Raw genomic sequence first — 17,073 nt, 5'->3', positions numbered from 1 at the left:
TATCTACCATTGAATATATGCAAAGGATAGGATTTGTTGCTCTGTCTAGGACAAGATGGAATGTCAAATAAGGCTCAGATTTCACAGTAATAAACACACAGACCCTATCTACCTACCTCTGTTTTCCCAAATACTAACTGTTCAGTAAACATGTTAGCAGGAGGAACTTTCAATTTAAAATTAAAAAGGGGTGGGGAAGAAATTGGGGAACTTATCTTAGGATCCACAATTGTGTCATGTGAACAGAACAGCAGATCCATGCTGGGAGAGAGTAAAGCTGTAGGTAAGAGAACTAATTTTGCCGTTCCTCTTCTGTGACCCCTAATGTTCTTGGTCCCTAGTCTGTGCATCCCATGGCTGGTCTGAGCTTCTTGAGGGCAAAGTGGTCGCCCCTTCAGCCACCCAGAGAGGATTCTGTGTTACGTAGAAGAGAATCTGGGATGGGGTTAAAAAATGAAAGCGGAATGCTTACAAATGCTTGTCTTCCTTATTCCAATCAGGTGGATGACGCAATTTCAGGAGCTGATTTTTCATATCAGCTCATTTCTTCCTAGTTGGCGGTCCTCTGATTTCCTTGTCCGGTCTCTTCAGTTCAGTAAGGAAGCGTGCTCGCAATTCAGTAGCATTATTTCAGGCTTCCAAGCTAAAAGACATGTTGATGAGGCAGAGAATCTCAGTGCCTATCATGGCTCTTCAGTAGCTGGTGACTATTTCTTTGATCCTTCAGCTGCATGAGGCTTCAGTTGTCAAGCTGCAGTGGATTGGCCTTTTAAAATGTCATTTGTACGGGTGATTCCAGCACCACGTGTTGTTTAAAGGAAACTCTCAATTCTTACCAGAAATGCTGTTTTGGTCCCTAGCACTGTGGCTGGAATAGCTCTGCTTTGCTTCTGCCTTTTCAGACCTGGGCTGCAGGAAATGTTTTTTCATTCTGTGGTTTTTGATCTACGCTTCTTAGAATATACCAGAAATCGAAGAAATAGAGGGATTGAAAGAGATTCTTGGAGCCTATCAAATAGCACTTATATTTAATTCTCTTTAAACACACCACTACTTCAGCATCTCTGATGTCAGGATATCTGTAAAGGATTCCTCTGACCCTGCTTCTGTAATCCCATGATATGGGGAGAGTTAGTATGCAATAGGCATGTACTTTATAGAGTATCTCACGATGTGGGGAGTTGGCATGTAGCACCAAAGTATACCTTCAATATTTAGTAAATGATATGCAATACTGCCCTTTTTACATATTCTGCATACTGACGAACCACCAGCACTGGTTAATAAGATTAACAGGAAACACAAAAAAAATCAGTGTTTTAGGCTCCTCTCAGTGGCCCCAATCTGATCCCTATTTTGTAGCCCAGCGTGGCTAGGAATATAATAATGATCTCAGCACTGTTCCCAGTACAACACTTAATGAGTTCCTAGTGCTCAGAAGATCTTACAGGTATGGGGCCATTAAAACTCACTCCCTGCCATATGATCCTGATGCTGCTTTTCCATTAAAATTCTGATGCAGTGTTCAGTGTTGGCTTGTCTGCTTAGTCTCCTTCTGTCCATTTCTTCTCTGCAGTTTGCCACCAATATGGTTTCCTCTCGGTCCAGTAGCACTGGTGCTCTTTGCTACCCTTCCAGTGTTTCCTCTGTGGAACACACTGCCCACAGGATTTCAGGTTCACAACGTGGATCGGGACTCTTGCACTGGTTTATTTTCCCAAGCTCCAGGTTCTGTTTCCTTTTTTATTTCTCTTCCAAGCAGTTTTGTTTTTTTCATCAAACGCTGCAGGGAGATGGAGGTAATTTACCTAGAGGGGGAAAAAATACGCTTTGTTTTCTTCAGTACTTGATTCCGTTCCCTTTTACTGTAGTTTGGATTATAGGATTATCTGAGCTCTGCAGCCTGTGTCCACCTGGTTCTAGGTTTCTCTGACAGCAGCCTAAAATATTCTGAGTGTGGTACTTCTTAAGAGTTAGTAATTTGCATTTTCTCCACCCAAACTGCATATGCATGATTGACTCAAAGCTCTAGGCACCAACTCCCCCTACTGGTCAATTGGCAGATTGCAATGTATTTTCCCATTTAAAGAGGATTGATTAGGGTCCCTCACAGAGAAACCCAGGTTGTTTACATCTGACTAAGTTTTGTTCTTACGGCCCTAGTCTAGCTCTAGTTAGTGGTTTCGATAGACTATGACTCACAGATGTCGTCTATCTGCGTAGGATACAAATGCCAATGGTGCACAACCCAATTGTGCCACTACTTTTTAAAATTTCACTGACTAACTATTGCCCTGGCTTAACTGGATCAGAAACTGGGTTCTCTCTCTGCCTTGCAAACCTTTTGGCTATAGAATAGGGTGATTATCCAGCCCTTCTTAACCATGTAAATCAGTAGGCTCTTGCCCCGGCTTTTGCCCCCTCTTGGCCTCCTTTAAATAAACTATAATTGAGCTCCACTAATGTCCCATGCATAGTAATTGAGAATTTCACTGTTACCTTTTTCTGTCAAATTAGACAACCTTGCAAAGGGCCTCATGGCTCATACTTACTATGCAGGTGCAGAGCCATTTACTGAGGCATAAAATCATCACTCATGAAGTTTGCAGATGACACACAGATTGGGAGAGTAGTAAATAATGAAGGGGACCGGTAACTGATACAGAATGATCTGGATCACTTGGTAAGCTGGGCTCAAGCAAACAATATGCATTTTAATACGGCCAAATACAAAGTTATACATCTAGGAACAAGGAATGTACACCATACTTACAGTATACGGAACTCTATCCTGGAAAGCAGTGTCTCTGGAAAAAATGTTGGAGTCATGGTGGATAATCAGCTGAATATGAGCTCCTAGAGCAAAGTTGTGATCAAAAGGACTAATACAGTCCTTGGATGTATAAACAGGGGACTCTCATCTAGGAATGTGGAGGTAACATTACTTTTCTATTTGGCACTGGGCCGACTACTGTTGGAATGCTGTATCCAGTTATGATGTCCACAATTCAAGAAGGATTAGAGTAGGTGTGACCATTGGTGCCTGGAGGGGCCACACTGAGATTGCTAAGTCAAGGCAAACTGCAAAGAATGGGGCAGATGATCTCCCAAAGTGGTGGTTATTCTAATAATTAGATTAACCAAGACAGCAACAAAACAGCTTCCACATTACCTTACTGTTACCCAGAAGCCAAAAACAAAGCTCCCTGAAGCAATCCACTCCTGGGCTCCCACCCAGACAGACAAGTCAAATATGATGAGGATTACTGAAAATTTTGTTAATCATATATAAAGTTCTACCAATCCCAAGGGATTGGACACATTGCCTGCCAGATCAATGAATATTTCATATCTTACTCAAATATATGCTTACAGCCGATTCTTATTAACTAAACTAAGATTTATTCAAAAAGAAAAGAGAGAGTACTGGTTAAAAGAGCATTATACATACAGATATGAGTAAAGTTCTTAGGTCAGTTTCATAGTAGAGATGGTGAGCTGCTGAGTTTAAAAAGTTCCCTCAGAATCAGTTTGATAGGTTGTAGTCCAAATATGCCGTCCATATATAGAGTTTGTTCAAATTCTTGCACCAGACTGGAGCTGGAGACGTTAGTCTTCCGACTGTAGCTTCCCCTGATCAAGCTTAAGCAGACCTGAGATGACAGGATCAGGTCCTAGAGTTCTTTTATAGATCTCTGACAGGCTACTCTACCCTCTTGACAGCATGGTAACACAACATGCAGAGTAAGTAATGCACGTCGTTGCTTTGAAGTAAAAATCCCTATTTCCTATCTATACACAAGAAAACTAGTAGTATTAATTAACATATGGCAATTATCCATTCAAACAATCAAGAGATGTAATTATGGCACAAACAATTTTAGATCAAGACCACGTAAGTAATATTATTTCCTCCAATATCTTAAATCTTTGATCTTAAGGTTAACTGAACTATCCGTAAGCATAATATAATGTAATTAAGACATGAAAGGGAATTAGCATCCACAAGCTAATCAGGTTACATGGTTAACATCTAACAAGATATAGGTAAATACATACAATTAGTATTTACCTCTAATTCTCTAACAATACAGGTTTGCATTTCAAAGCTCTAGCCTATTTAACACGGCTTTGTTAGCTATTTATAAGGAATGGCCCTAATTACTATTTATTCTACGTTTCTAATATGTCTTTAAAGGTTGAATTTGAGTCACTTAGCCTCCTGGTTGCTTTAACCCTTTCTGGCTCAGTGTCACTCTGAGTGTAGAGAGTTGCATCGGTCTTCATGGCTGAGGATGTGAGGGAGATTCCCAAACCTGAACCATTCTTTTTAGGTGACAAATCTGAGGAACTGTCCCACATTGAGGTGTTATTAAAGGAGGTTTCGGAACAAATTGATAAACTAAACAGTAATAAGTCACCAGGACCAGATGGTATTCACCCAATAGTTCTCAGATGTGAAATTGCAGAAGTACTAATTGTGGTATGCAACCTATCATTTAAATCAGCTTCTGTACCAGATGACTGAAGGATAGCTAATGTGACGCCAATTTTTTAAAAAGGCTCCAGAAGTTATCCTGGCAGTTACAGGCCAGTAAGCCTAATTTCAGTACCAGGCAAACTGGTTGAAACTATAGTAAAAAAACAGAATTATCACTAGATGAAAACGATTTGTTGTGGAAGAGTGAACATGTTTTTTGTAAAGGGAAATCTACTAGAATTCTTTGAGAGGGTCAACAAGCATGTGTGCAAGGCGGATCCAGTCAATATAGTGTACTTAGATTTTCAGAAAGCCCTCACCAAAGGCTCTTAAGCAAAATAAGCTGTCATGGGATAAGAGGGAAGGTCTTCTCATGAATCGGTAACTGGTTAAAATAGAAGGAAACAAAGGGTAGGAATAAATGGTCAGTTTTCAGAATAGAGAGAGGTAGGTAGCGCTGTGTCCCAGGTGTCTGTCCTGGAATCAGTGCTGTTCAAAAAGGAGTAAACAGTGAGATGGCAAAATTTGCAGATGATACAAAACTACTCAAGACAGTTAAGTCCCAGGCAGACTGTGAAGAGTTACAAAGGGATCTCACAAAACTGGATGACTAGGCAACAAAATGACAGATGAAATTCAATGATGATAAATGCAAAGTAATGCACATTGGAAAACATAATCCCAACTATACATATCAAATGATGGGGACTAACTTGGCTATTACCACTCAAGAAAGAGATCTTGGAGTCACTGAGGATTGGTCTCTGAAAACATCCACTCAGTGTGCAGCGGCAGTCAAAAAAGTGAACAGAATGTTAGGAACCACTAAGAAAGGGATAGATAATACGACAGAAAATATCATATTGCCTCTATATAAATCCATGGTACACCCACATCTTGAATACTGTGTGCAGATGTGGTCACCCCATCTCAAAAAAGATATATTAGAATTGGAAAAGGTTTAGAAAAGGGCAACAAAAATGGGGTTTGGAACAGCTTCCGTATGATGAGAGATTAATAATATTGGGACTTTTTTGCTTGGAAAAGAGATGACTAAGGGGGGATATGACCGAGATCTATAAAATCATGACTGTTGTGGCAAAGATTAGATAAGGAAGTGTTTCACAAGAAGTAGGAGTCACCAAATGAAATTAATAGGCAGTAGGTTTAAAACAAACAAAAGGAGGTATTTCTTCACACAAAACACAGTTAACCTGTGGAACTCTTTGCCACAGGATGTTGTGAAGGCCAAGACTTTAAGGGAGTTCAAAAAAGAACAGATAAATTCATGGTGTATAGGTCCATTGATGGCTGTTAGCCAGGGTGGGCATGGATAGTGTCCCTAGCCTCTGTTTGCCAGAAGCTGGGAATAGGCGACGGGATAGATCACTTGATGATTACCCATATTGTTCATTCCCTCTGAAGCACCTGGCATTGCCCACTCATGGAAGAGAGGATACTGGGCTAGATGGACCTTTGGTCTGACCCAGTATGGCCATTCTTATGCTCTTAATAGTCATGAGAATGATGAAAGAATTGGTCAACATGCCCTATAATGAGATGCTCAGGTAGCTCAAGCTATTTAGCGTAACAAAGAACAGGATAAGAGATGACTTGATCACAGTCCATAACTACCGATGTGGGAAAGAAATATTTGATATTAAGCTTGCCAGTCTAGCAGACAAAGGTAAAACATGATCCAATGGCTGGAAATTGAAGCTAGACACATTCGAATTGGAAATAAGGTGTACGTTTTTAGCAGTGAGGGTAATTAACCATTGAAACAACTTACCAAGGGTTGTGGTGGATTGTCTATCATGGGCAATTTTTAAATTAAGATTGGATGTTTTTCTAAAAGATGTGCCCTAGTTCAAACAGGAATTAATTCAGGCAGGAGGACAGAGTAGATCACAGTCATTCCCCTCTGGCCTTATAATCTGTGAATTGCTGAGTTTACAAGAGCTGAGAAGATGAATTGTTAATGGGTACAATTCCATTTTTGCCTTATTTCTTGAAATGTTTTCATTTGATGCTACCTGAGAGAGAAGGAAGGAAGCTGAGGAAAGCAGAACTGGCTGGAAAATTCATCCGACTGGACCACTAGCGTGAATATTGACAAGAGGATAGGCAAGGAAAGTTCCTCCTCCTGGATAGTTCGGCCTGAAATGCAGGCACCCAATTTATAGGCAGCAAAACATCCTCTGTGGTGATCCTGGTGGCTGGGGATTAGGGAGCTGGCAATTGCAACAGTCTAAAGAGCATGAGGCCAAGCAGAACTACTCTTGTTACCAATTGGACGATTATCTAGCTTCAGTATTCATCTGTTCTTACTTTGCCTCTGCAAAGGTTGGTCATGGATGGTGGACTGTGTGGCGTAGGGGATTTGCGAATGAGATATAGAAACTTTGAACCTCTAGGTGATCAGGTTCACGTTTGCCTCGGGTGGATAGTAACCAGATGTTGTCATCATCTGATTTCTGTCTGAAATGAGTTCATAGGTCTCAGTCCTGTTCACAGATGCTTATCTCACAAAATTACCATCACAAATTGATTCCCAGTAGGCCAAAGAGTAAGCTGAACTGACCACACACCTCTGCTGTATCTCTGTCCAGATCAGAGGGAGGCATGTGGCTTGGGCATTGTGAAGGAAGCTTGCATTGGGGCTGCCTAGAATGCTGACTAGGTGGATAAAGAGAGAACACCAGAATCCATAGCTGTCACTCTTGTATCTTGCATGAGTGAGCAATATATTAAAATAGAGGTGGGATTGCTTGGAAAGTAATCAAAACAATTTATAAGTAGATAAATGATGAAAGCAGTTTGTTGTTTGTTATGTAGAACTGTGTGTATGTATGTGTGTATACTGGGTGAACTTACACTTTTTAATCTGGTATAATGCTGGGAGAAGTTTTCTTACTTTCTTTACCACATTAACAAAATTTGTATAAGAATGTTTAAAAGTTTGCCAAGATTTAAGACTAAAGAAATCCCTTTTGCACCTTCTAAATGGATGATTGACTTTCAGCCGTTACTTTCTCACTATGGAAATCTTTAAACCATTATACTTTTTTTCTTTAGCAATCATATTAAAAACAAAGTGAGTTGTTTCATCTTCCGAAAGTGCTTTTTTCTGCCTGCTGTGTGCAAAAGCATTTTAATTGATCTTTCAGACACTCTAGAAAAGAGGAGGGGGGGAGGAAAAGATACTTCACACAGCACACAATTTTTGCTGGTTTTGTCTCAAAATAAGAAACCACTTCATCACCGTTTATGTATTTAGCCACACAGTTCATGCATGTAGTGTAATTATATTTTGTCAGCATACAAAAGTATTTGAAAAACACACACCTTGATCAATATTATCCAGCATTATCCAGTATCGCAGGATACTGTCATATCTGTCACAGTATAAACTATCTCAGGGTGACTCAAGAGGTGGTTTTGTCATAAACTTAGTGTTGGTTATTACAGCCCTGATTGGTGCTATCACCATTATTTTTGTGGTAGTTTTTGGTGTGGTGTAGTTCTTATTTTAACTGAGGGAGAAAAACAGATAATTAAAAATATGATAAAAAAATCCCCTCATTTGCCAGACTTAAGCAGACCCCACCTAGACCTGTATTCTTTCTCTTTCATAGTCCAATGCCAGGATTCATCAGAGGTAGATGTAAAACACCTTCCATGCCCCCAGAAATGGGCAATACTATATTCCACAGGGGAGATTTCTTTAGGAAAGAAGTCTGGGCAAAGTAGGAAATAATAGTTGAGGCCTTCCTTGGCGGATGAGCTTGCCACCATGCTTACATGAGACTTTGGCACTTCTTTTTAAGCTAAAATCTTCTGAACCACTGTTAGATGAGGTCAAATAAAAGGCCTGAACCCCTTGAAGGAGTATCCCATTTAGTATTTTGGATGTATCGAACCATACCTGTCTGAAACTTGGCATGCACTGAAAGATTCTTCTTGAGAAGATTTCTGTCCACAAAACCTAAAGGTAACTTTCTTATATAGAGTTATGTTTGGTAACTGTGTGAGAAATTATATTGTAGCCTGATCTTTAGATTATGTAATTATTTATATTAATTACTTAAGAATCCTCAGTTATTACTTTACAGGTTCTTGTCCCAAGATCAGGCTCGGTACATTTGCACATCCATAGACTCACAGCATCCCTTGTAGAGCAATCTGAAATGTTAGCCATCATCTTCCTCATCACCATCACCTTCCCCATCATCACCTACGGCCATCGTTCTGGCCCCTCCTAAGGATAACATCTTCTTCCTATCACCGTTGGGCTGGGATGCAGCTTTCATAATATGATATGCTGACAACACTGTGTTTGATGCATATTCAATAGGGGTATTTCCCTTTTTCCTTATTTGCATATCCTTACCTTACTAATTTTGGAATGTCCTTCCCCTGTAGGTTAGTACAGCAATGATCTTAATTTATTATCATATATGTCAATTCGTTACCATGGCACTCTTGTTGTTACGTATCTGTGGATGTCGCTCTTGTACCTGTTATGTATGTCAGTTCGTTGCAAGGACACTCTTGTGGTTGGACTCATTCCTATAGTCAGAAATTCCCCTTAAATACTCTATTTTCAGCTCCCCATTACTTGAGGTTTCCATTGGACCGTGTATCTGTGCAAAAAATTGGTCCTGCTAGTGAAGGCAGGAGGCTGGAGTTGATGACCTTTCAAGGTCTCTTCCAGTTCTAGGAGATTGGTATATCTCCAATTATTACCTTTAAAGTGTATCTGTTCAGAGTTCATAAGCCTCGAGCCTTATGCTAACTTGCTGAAGCTAATGTCTTACAGGATACAGGCCTGTAGGTTTCTTGCATTACTGTTGAATATAATGCAAAGCAGAATATAATAAAGGCAAGCTAGCCCACTGGGCTACTGTATAAAACAAAACAAACCTTGGATAAGCAACTGCTCAACTGATTACCTGTATCACCCTTTTTAGGGTTCTTTTAATTTTGATTGCTATTTGGGTATGTCTCTTGTGCTAATTGGTTAGCAACTCTGGTGTTGTTAATACAACAGAGGAAGAACAATCCAAAGCTAGATCACAACAGTTTGGTCAGTTACTTATGTATCTGCCAGTTCACCAAAGTCATCTTCCCAATGGATTTCTAGCAGTCAACGCTTTCTAATCTACTTTCCCACAAATTATATTAACTGCAGGGTCTGACTAACACTCCTATCTCACATAAACTCCTACATTTATGACAAACTGTATAGACTGAGTGCAATGCAAGAAGCTTTCACACTTGGTCTCATTTTATGTCTGTATACACCTGGAACTTGAAAGACTATGAAATCATTACCGACAGTAGACCGTGTTCTCAAACTTAGCTAACAACAGTAATTTGTTTAGTTTTAAAGCCACTTTACAACAATCTCAACTGGAAGCTGTTACAAAACAAGGAAACAGATTAACTCTGTGACAATCTTTAAAGTACCTACATAAGCATGCACACTTCCTTACTAATTAGGCATCCATTTTCAGGAAGTGGTCAACTGATTGATTAGGGTCGCCACCCAAGAAAAAGTCTGGGTGTTACTCATCACCAGATCTTTGCTCATCTGTCAGCTTTTCAGCTCAGTTACTGTTCACAGCAGGGGTTGACACTGCAAACACAGCTGGAGCCAAGGATGGACATAATAGTATTTTCCTGGTGCACTGTCTGGCAAACTGAATTGATAGAAAATAGACAGTCAAAGGTGCCTCTCCGAGATAGGGACTTGAAGTCACCTGGAGGACTCCCAGATGGTCAGCCCAAGACCTCAGTCTTCTCCCAGGTGTCTCATAGACTTTAAGGTCAGAAAGGACTATCGTGATCATCTAGTCTGACCTCCTGCACATTGTAGACCACAGAACCTCATCCACCCACTCCAGTAATAGATCCATAACCTCTGGCTGAGTTACTGACATCCTGAAATCATGGTTTAAAAGCTCCCAAGTTACAGAGAATCCACTATTTACACTAGTTTAAAACTGCAGATGACCCGTGCCCCATGCTGCAGCAGAAGGCAAAAACCTCCCAGGGTCTCTGCCAATCTGACTGGAGGAAAAATTCCTTCCCAACCCCAGATATGGTAATCAGTTGGACCCTGTACATATGGGCAAGACCCACCAGCCAGACACCTGGGAAAGAATTCTCTGTAGCAACTCAGAGCTCTCCCCATCTAGAGTCCCATCACCAGCCACTGGAGATATTTGCTGCTAACAATTGCAGATTGCCTACAATGGCATGTAGCCAGTCTCATCATACCATCCCCTCTATAAACTTATCAAGCTCAGTCTTGAAGCCAGTTATGTTTTCCCCCCCATCTCTCTCTCTCCTTGGAAATCGAGTTGTCTGTTCTCACCATCCAGTCAGGGAATGAGATGTCACCATTTGAGTTCATGCAACTGGGGCTGATATTTTCCCATCTTTGTGCAACGCATCTTCTCACTCCAGCTTGCATAAGACAAATTAGGCCATACCTGTTGGTACAACCATCTTGGGACATAGCATACCAGCCACTGTGCAAGTTCTGGTCAGCAACTTACCTCTCCAAGTTGCTTTCTGTGGGCTTCCACTGGAGTGCATCCCTGGGCCAAATTTGCAGTTACGCTTGCTTAAGCTGCCATTTCTCCTTCCACACTCTGCTAGCTGCTGAAATGTCTAGTTTAAAATTCATATAATTCATACAAAGTCCCTCCCTGTTCTTGATGCTCTTTAAACTTGTTTTAACAATCCTTCATACAACGCAAAATCACTTCAAGAACTATTGTTCTCTAGCAGGCTGAAACATTCCAAGAATTTTTCTTTCCTGGTCTCCTTGTTTTAACAGCAATGGTGGAACCTTGGTGTGTATGGCTGAGCTGAATCTGGGTATTATTGATCAAACAGTTACATTTCTGTTTATTCCACTCTGATCAGGTGTCCTTGTAAACACACTATTTGGTTTAAGTTCCTTTTATTTACTGCTGCTTTTGGGATAGGTGTATTTCACTAACTTGATGACATAAGCATGCTCGATTGCAAATATTAGCCTTGCTCCTTCACTTGACTAAACCAAATCAATATGAACACAGTCCCCTTTTTTCCCCACCCAACAGGATTTCCCAAGAGGTAAACCCCGTCATTAAAGTTCACAATATCTTACCCAAAGTTATATCACTTATAATCAACTTCTCTTTTATACATACACATATACATATAACTTCATTGAATCATTATATTTCATTATATTTCATCACGTTCCCCGTTTGCCTGCTGTGTCTGACACGTCATATAATACCTTAGTGTTTGATAGAATTTAATTTTTCACAGCCAGGGAAAAATGGGCGCCTCTTTAGCTGTACAAGCAGTACACTCTTTCAGACGGCTGCAGCAACTCCAAATTTCCTGACTATTGAAAAAAATCTAGCTGTTAGACCTTAATTTTTTTTCTCTCAGCCCTCTGTGCTGTCTTTTCTAAACAGCCTCGACACCTTGGACATTCTTAAATAGCAATAATTCATAATTTTGGGGCCTTCATGTCTACATTGGCTCCTCCTTCTCTATTCGAAGGAATAACACAATCATGAAAACCATGGAACTGTCAAGAGGCCAGTTAGACATGTGACAAAGTTCCTCTTCTACCTTGGTGGGTCCTGCGCTTCTTGGCGGATTTGCTCACCTCAGTGATCTTCCCCTCTGGTGGAACCCACAGTCTGGGTCAACTCCTCCTGTGTCTGATCAGGAGTTGGGAGGTTTGGGGGGAACCCGGGCCCGCCCTCTACTCCGGGTTCCAGCCCAGGGCCCTGTGGATTGCAGCTGTCTATAGTGCCTCTTATAACAGCTGCATGACAGCTACAATTCCCTGGGCTACTTCCCCATGGCCTCCTCCAAACACCTTCTTTAGCCTCACCACAGGTCCTTCCTCCTGGTGTCTGATAATGCTTGATTGTATGATAATTCCTCAATCCTCCAGCAGCACACCCTCTCAGTCTCAGCTCCTTGTGCCTCTTGCTCCCAGCTCCTCACACGCACTTCTCTCCTCTGGCTCCTCTTCTCCTGACTGGAGTGAGCTCCCTTTTTAAACCAGGTGCCCTGATTAACCTGCTTTGATTGGCTGCAGGTGTTCTAATCAGTGTAGCTCTCTCCACTGCCTTCTAGAAAGATCTTAATTGGCCCCAGGTGCCTTGATTAACCTGCTCTGATTGGCTGCAAGTGTTCTAGTCAGTGTAGCTCTCTCCACTGCCTTCTAGAAAGATCTTAATTGGCCCCAGGTGCCTTGATTAACCTGGAGCAACTGCCATTTGGTTACCACGGTGCTAGGGATTTGTTTAGCCTGGGGCTAACATACCTGTTCCTCAATACTTTACTGTAGCCATCTGGCCTTGCCCCATCACAGACATCACTGCTTGATTTGCTTATTGATGCATCCCATCCTCATTTCCCATTCTGTTTAGGTTGGAAACAGGGACCCTGCATTTTACTCAGCCGAAAACCAGCGTGGCAAACTTTTGGTTCTATAGACTGAATAAATAATAATTACAGAAATCCTTGTATTACTGTTTTTAAAACAACAACACTTGCAAGGGGAAAAAAAGTCCATTGAGATGGAAACATCTAGTTTCTAAGGCTGTGTTCTGGGATAGACAGAGATCTGGCTTATTGCAAGAGAGGGATGGAGTCTTAGAGGACTAGGTAGTAGAAACTCTGATATCCTAAAACTGATTCTGACATAGTGTGTCTTTGTGGTCATAAGTTAAATCACTGAACATTTTCTTGCAGTTAAAATGGAGGTGACAGTAGTCAACTGCCTCACAGGGATTAAAGAGGATTAATTAAATGTTTGTAAAGTGCTTTGAAGATTGAAAGCATTCTGAGAAAAATACAGCAGAATTATATCCTAATATTAGAAACTGCCTTCCATTCCATGCACAGCTTCAGTTGTATGGAACTTTAACACCTTTATCTCTGAATGTGTGCGACTCTCCACTTCACCGGATCTGAAAGCTACCATATATTGATTCAGTGAACTGACTGCCAGATGCCATTGCAACTTCTTCTGCTGCACCAGTGTATTTTGGATAATGCAATACAACTGTATTTTGCATAGTCCTGTCCACACACACATTAGTATGATGGAAGAAGAGGCAATGAGAAGGTTCAGGCAAGGAGGGCAGACAACCATCTGATATGGTAAGAGATGTCTGTTATTTGGTGCCATAATGCCCTGTGACCTGTGCCCAGTCAGGAGTTACTTGGAAGCACTGGATCAGATAACAGTTTCCAATCGGTTGTTAAACGAATGCTCACACCCTGCGTTATGAACTCTGATATTACTTTAGAAAAGCATGCTCTTGTGTTTTTCATATAATTGTCCTTTATTTCCTTGAATTGCATGCAAGTCCTTCTAATGGCAGAACAAGGTGATGTTTCAAAGGGGAATAATGTTCCAGGAAGGTTCTTGTACCAGCTAGGGAGGGAAAGTCCATTAACTAAGTAGTGGTAACTTAATGGCGGCTTTTGAAAACAAGAAGATAGGTTTGAATAGCAGCACTTAGAAATGTCCTTAGAAGACTCTGACACTCTAGGAGAACATTTCTTTTTCCAGATATGGAGTGTGGCATATTTTATTCCTCCCCTTAAAGTTCCTGCTATAGAGTTTCAATGGACTTCATGTGCCAAGTACTTTTCGTTTAGAGTATTGATTTGACTCTGTGATTAATCCTGCTCCAGCTGGAAAGCAGTGGGTTTATTTGCAGAGCATGTTTGAGAAGATATGTCTGACATGTTACCAAGCTTTTCAAGAGGAAGTGGGTGAGGCCTCAGCCAGAGGTTTGTGTGAGCTTGTAATATTGATGCTCCTGCATGAGATGAGTGGGTGAGATTGAAGTTTAGTTTTCCTTTCCATCTATCCCTTTAATCTTTCCTTAATGGCTGGTATTCTCCCTACCTCTTCTTAAGAAGTTGCTCCTAACTTTAGCTGCTTTTTTTTTTTATATAGTGACTCTTTTATTAAGAAATCAGAGCCTCAGTGCAGCAAGTTCCTTAATTATGTGTGCAAGTGTAGTACCAATGGGACATTGGGACCTAGGACTAGATGGGACCTCGTGGGTCATTGACAGGGGCAGCTCCAGGCCCCAGTACGCCAAGCGTGTGCTTGGGGCGGCAAGCGCGGGGGGCGCTCTGCCGGTGCCGCGGGGGCGGCAGGCAGGGTGCCTTCAGTGGCTTGCCTGCGGGAGGTCCGCTGGTCCCGCGGCTTCTGGACCTCCCGCAGGCATGGCTGCAGGAGGTCCACCAAAGCCGCAGGACCAATGGACCTCCCGCAGGCAAGCCGCCGTATGCAGCCTGCCTGCCGTGCTTGTGGCGGCGAAATGCCTAGAGCTGGCCCTGGTCATTGAGTCCCATCTGCTGCTATCACAGGCAACCCCCTGGTTGCACTGACTTCAGTGGGAGTCAAGGAGGATGCGAGTACAGAGTCTTTCTGTTGGACAATAATAGTCACCAAAGGGTTAGTCTCAAAGCCTCTTTCTTATGTCACCATTAAATTAATAATGTAACAACCTGTAACCCTCAATGGAAGTTCTGGGAGCTCTTGGAGCCAAGTTCTTAGATAAAACTAGAAACCAAAGGAGCAGACTCTTTTACCATGTAGTCCAGTATCTCAAACACAGAGAAGTTTTTTTTATGGAGAGATGTGCTGGCCTCTGGGGTTTTGCATGGAGGCGCAGTGCTGATGACACAGCTTGTTCTTATGAATCTGCATGAGGGCTGAAAATGTGATTGGCTTTTTTTCATGTTGCATTTGGGTATTTAATGTTGTAGTTCAGCAGACATGGTGTTACCTCTAGAAAGGGAGGGGGCGATGGATTCTCAGGTATCAGCTAGTGGGCAAGTGAACAGTAAAGTATTTACAGGCTCTGAAATGATGGAACTATGGTTGGGGTTAAATATCTTTGGATCCTTCTAAAATGTCATAGAGTTCAAGCCAGAAGGGACCAATAAATCATCTTGTCTGACCTTCTGTATATCTCACCACCCAGCACCTGCACACTAACCCAACAACCGAAATGCGACCAAAGTATTACAACCCGCAGGAGACTCTAGACTATAATGTGCCATATGTAGAGAATAGAGGGGCTGAGGTGCATTGGGGACTAAATTAAATACGTATATGGTTGTATCCTCCCTTAATGTGGTTGCTTTATTGGAATCATTACCTTTCTCCAGATGCTTTTACATGGAGATGCATTGTTATGAGAACCAAGGAGCTGGTGGTCTTTTTTGTTGTACAGCTCTGGTGCGACCACACTTGAAAGACAGTGTACAGTTCTTGGGCTGTCAATACCAAAAACAAGTCAGACAATTCACTGAAGAGCAGCAAAAAGCCTTAAAGGACTCTGAGGAATGACGCAGGGATGGCAAGTTTGTTTTTTTTATGTGGTGAGAGGATTCTTTTGCAGTGGTGCCTGGGGTGAGAAGCGGGACTGCTCTTCTGCCACCTGTTTTCTTCTTTCTGGCTCGTGTTGATGCCTTTCTTGGTTTGCATCAGCTGGAGATCTCTTATTTTAAGTGGGAGGGAGCTGCTGGCAAGATGTATTCCGTGAAGGGGCTTTCCCACACCTCTTGGTGCAAAATAACCCAGATCTGTTGACATTCAGGGCATGCTGGAATGTCTCTCTCAATCTCAGGATTTTGGGGGTGTTGGGAGCAGCTTGAGTGTGTTTGTGGATGGGATCAGTGACTGAGCAGAGGTGTCTCCTCTCCCTTTTGGTTTGGATAAATTGCTGTATTGGCTTTTGTAGTTAAAGATGGTTTGCACTTCAAAGTACTAAGAACATTTATGAATAAGCGTGTTTTTTTAAGAAAACAAGTAAACCCAATTCTCAGCAATGCTGGCAAGGTCTGTTTTCTCTTCCAAACTCAGATAGTGGTCTATTCATAATTTAAAGCACACCCCCTGAACATAATTAAGGCTCACCAGAACCTCTCTTTTTGTTCATGTATTCAGTACTGCTGCATGGCAGGAAATCTAAATACATCAGCTAAACAGTTCTTGCTTAGAAAACTGTAGTCTGCCAATAAACGCTGAAGGGGTTGACCGAGTCAGATTGTTGTAACCTACATGTGGTATGAAGAGGTGCTATAAGAGCACTAGGAAGAACATTTTGGGGATGCTGATCCTTGGAGTTTCCAAGATTGCTTTCTTCAATTGCCCATCTGTGTGGTTCCACCTACTAGCTACGTTAAATGAAACATTGTTGACATCACCAAGTGGAGTTACAGAGACCAGATGTGACCAAGTACCACCGTTACCAGGTGGCATGATCATCTTTGTTTTAGAGATACATGAGTTCCTCTCTGAACTCCTTGTTTGAATTGAATTTGTTGAGAGCTTTTTGCTCTCGTCTTGGACTACAGTGTGAAATACTCCAGTCCTGATCACAGCGGGGACAGCGAAGACACTGCACGGTCTAGGCCACTGACAGAGTTGTATGTCATCTGTTTACTAATGGCAGCCAAGCACAGATAATCTCATGTTCTACCTGCAGCCCCTCATCCACTTTGCCTCCCTGTTTGACAAAATAGATCCCTAT

General features: G+C 41.7%; 1 protein-coding gene across 19 annotated transcripts in view; it reads left to right on the top strand.

The window, feature by feature from the left end:
* TSNARE1 (t-SNARE domain containing 1) overlaps positions 1-17,073 on the top strand; it is a 667,577-nt gene that overhangs the window by 28,382 nt on the left and 622,122 nt on the right. The window lies entirely within an intron of this gene.

The sequence above is a fragment of the Mauremys reevesii genome, linkage group 2 (assembly GCF_016161935.1).
Source record: "Mauremys reevesii isolate NIE-2019 linkage group 2, ASM1616193v1, whole genome shotgun sequence".
NCBI lineage: Eukaryota > Metazoa > Chordata > Testudines > Geoemydidae > Mauremys > Mauremys reevesii.
Note: the sequence above shows the minus strand (reverse complement) of the source record. Positions and strands in the feature narration are given on the sequence as shown.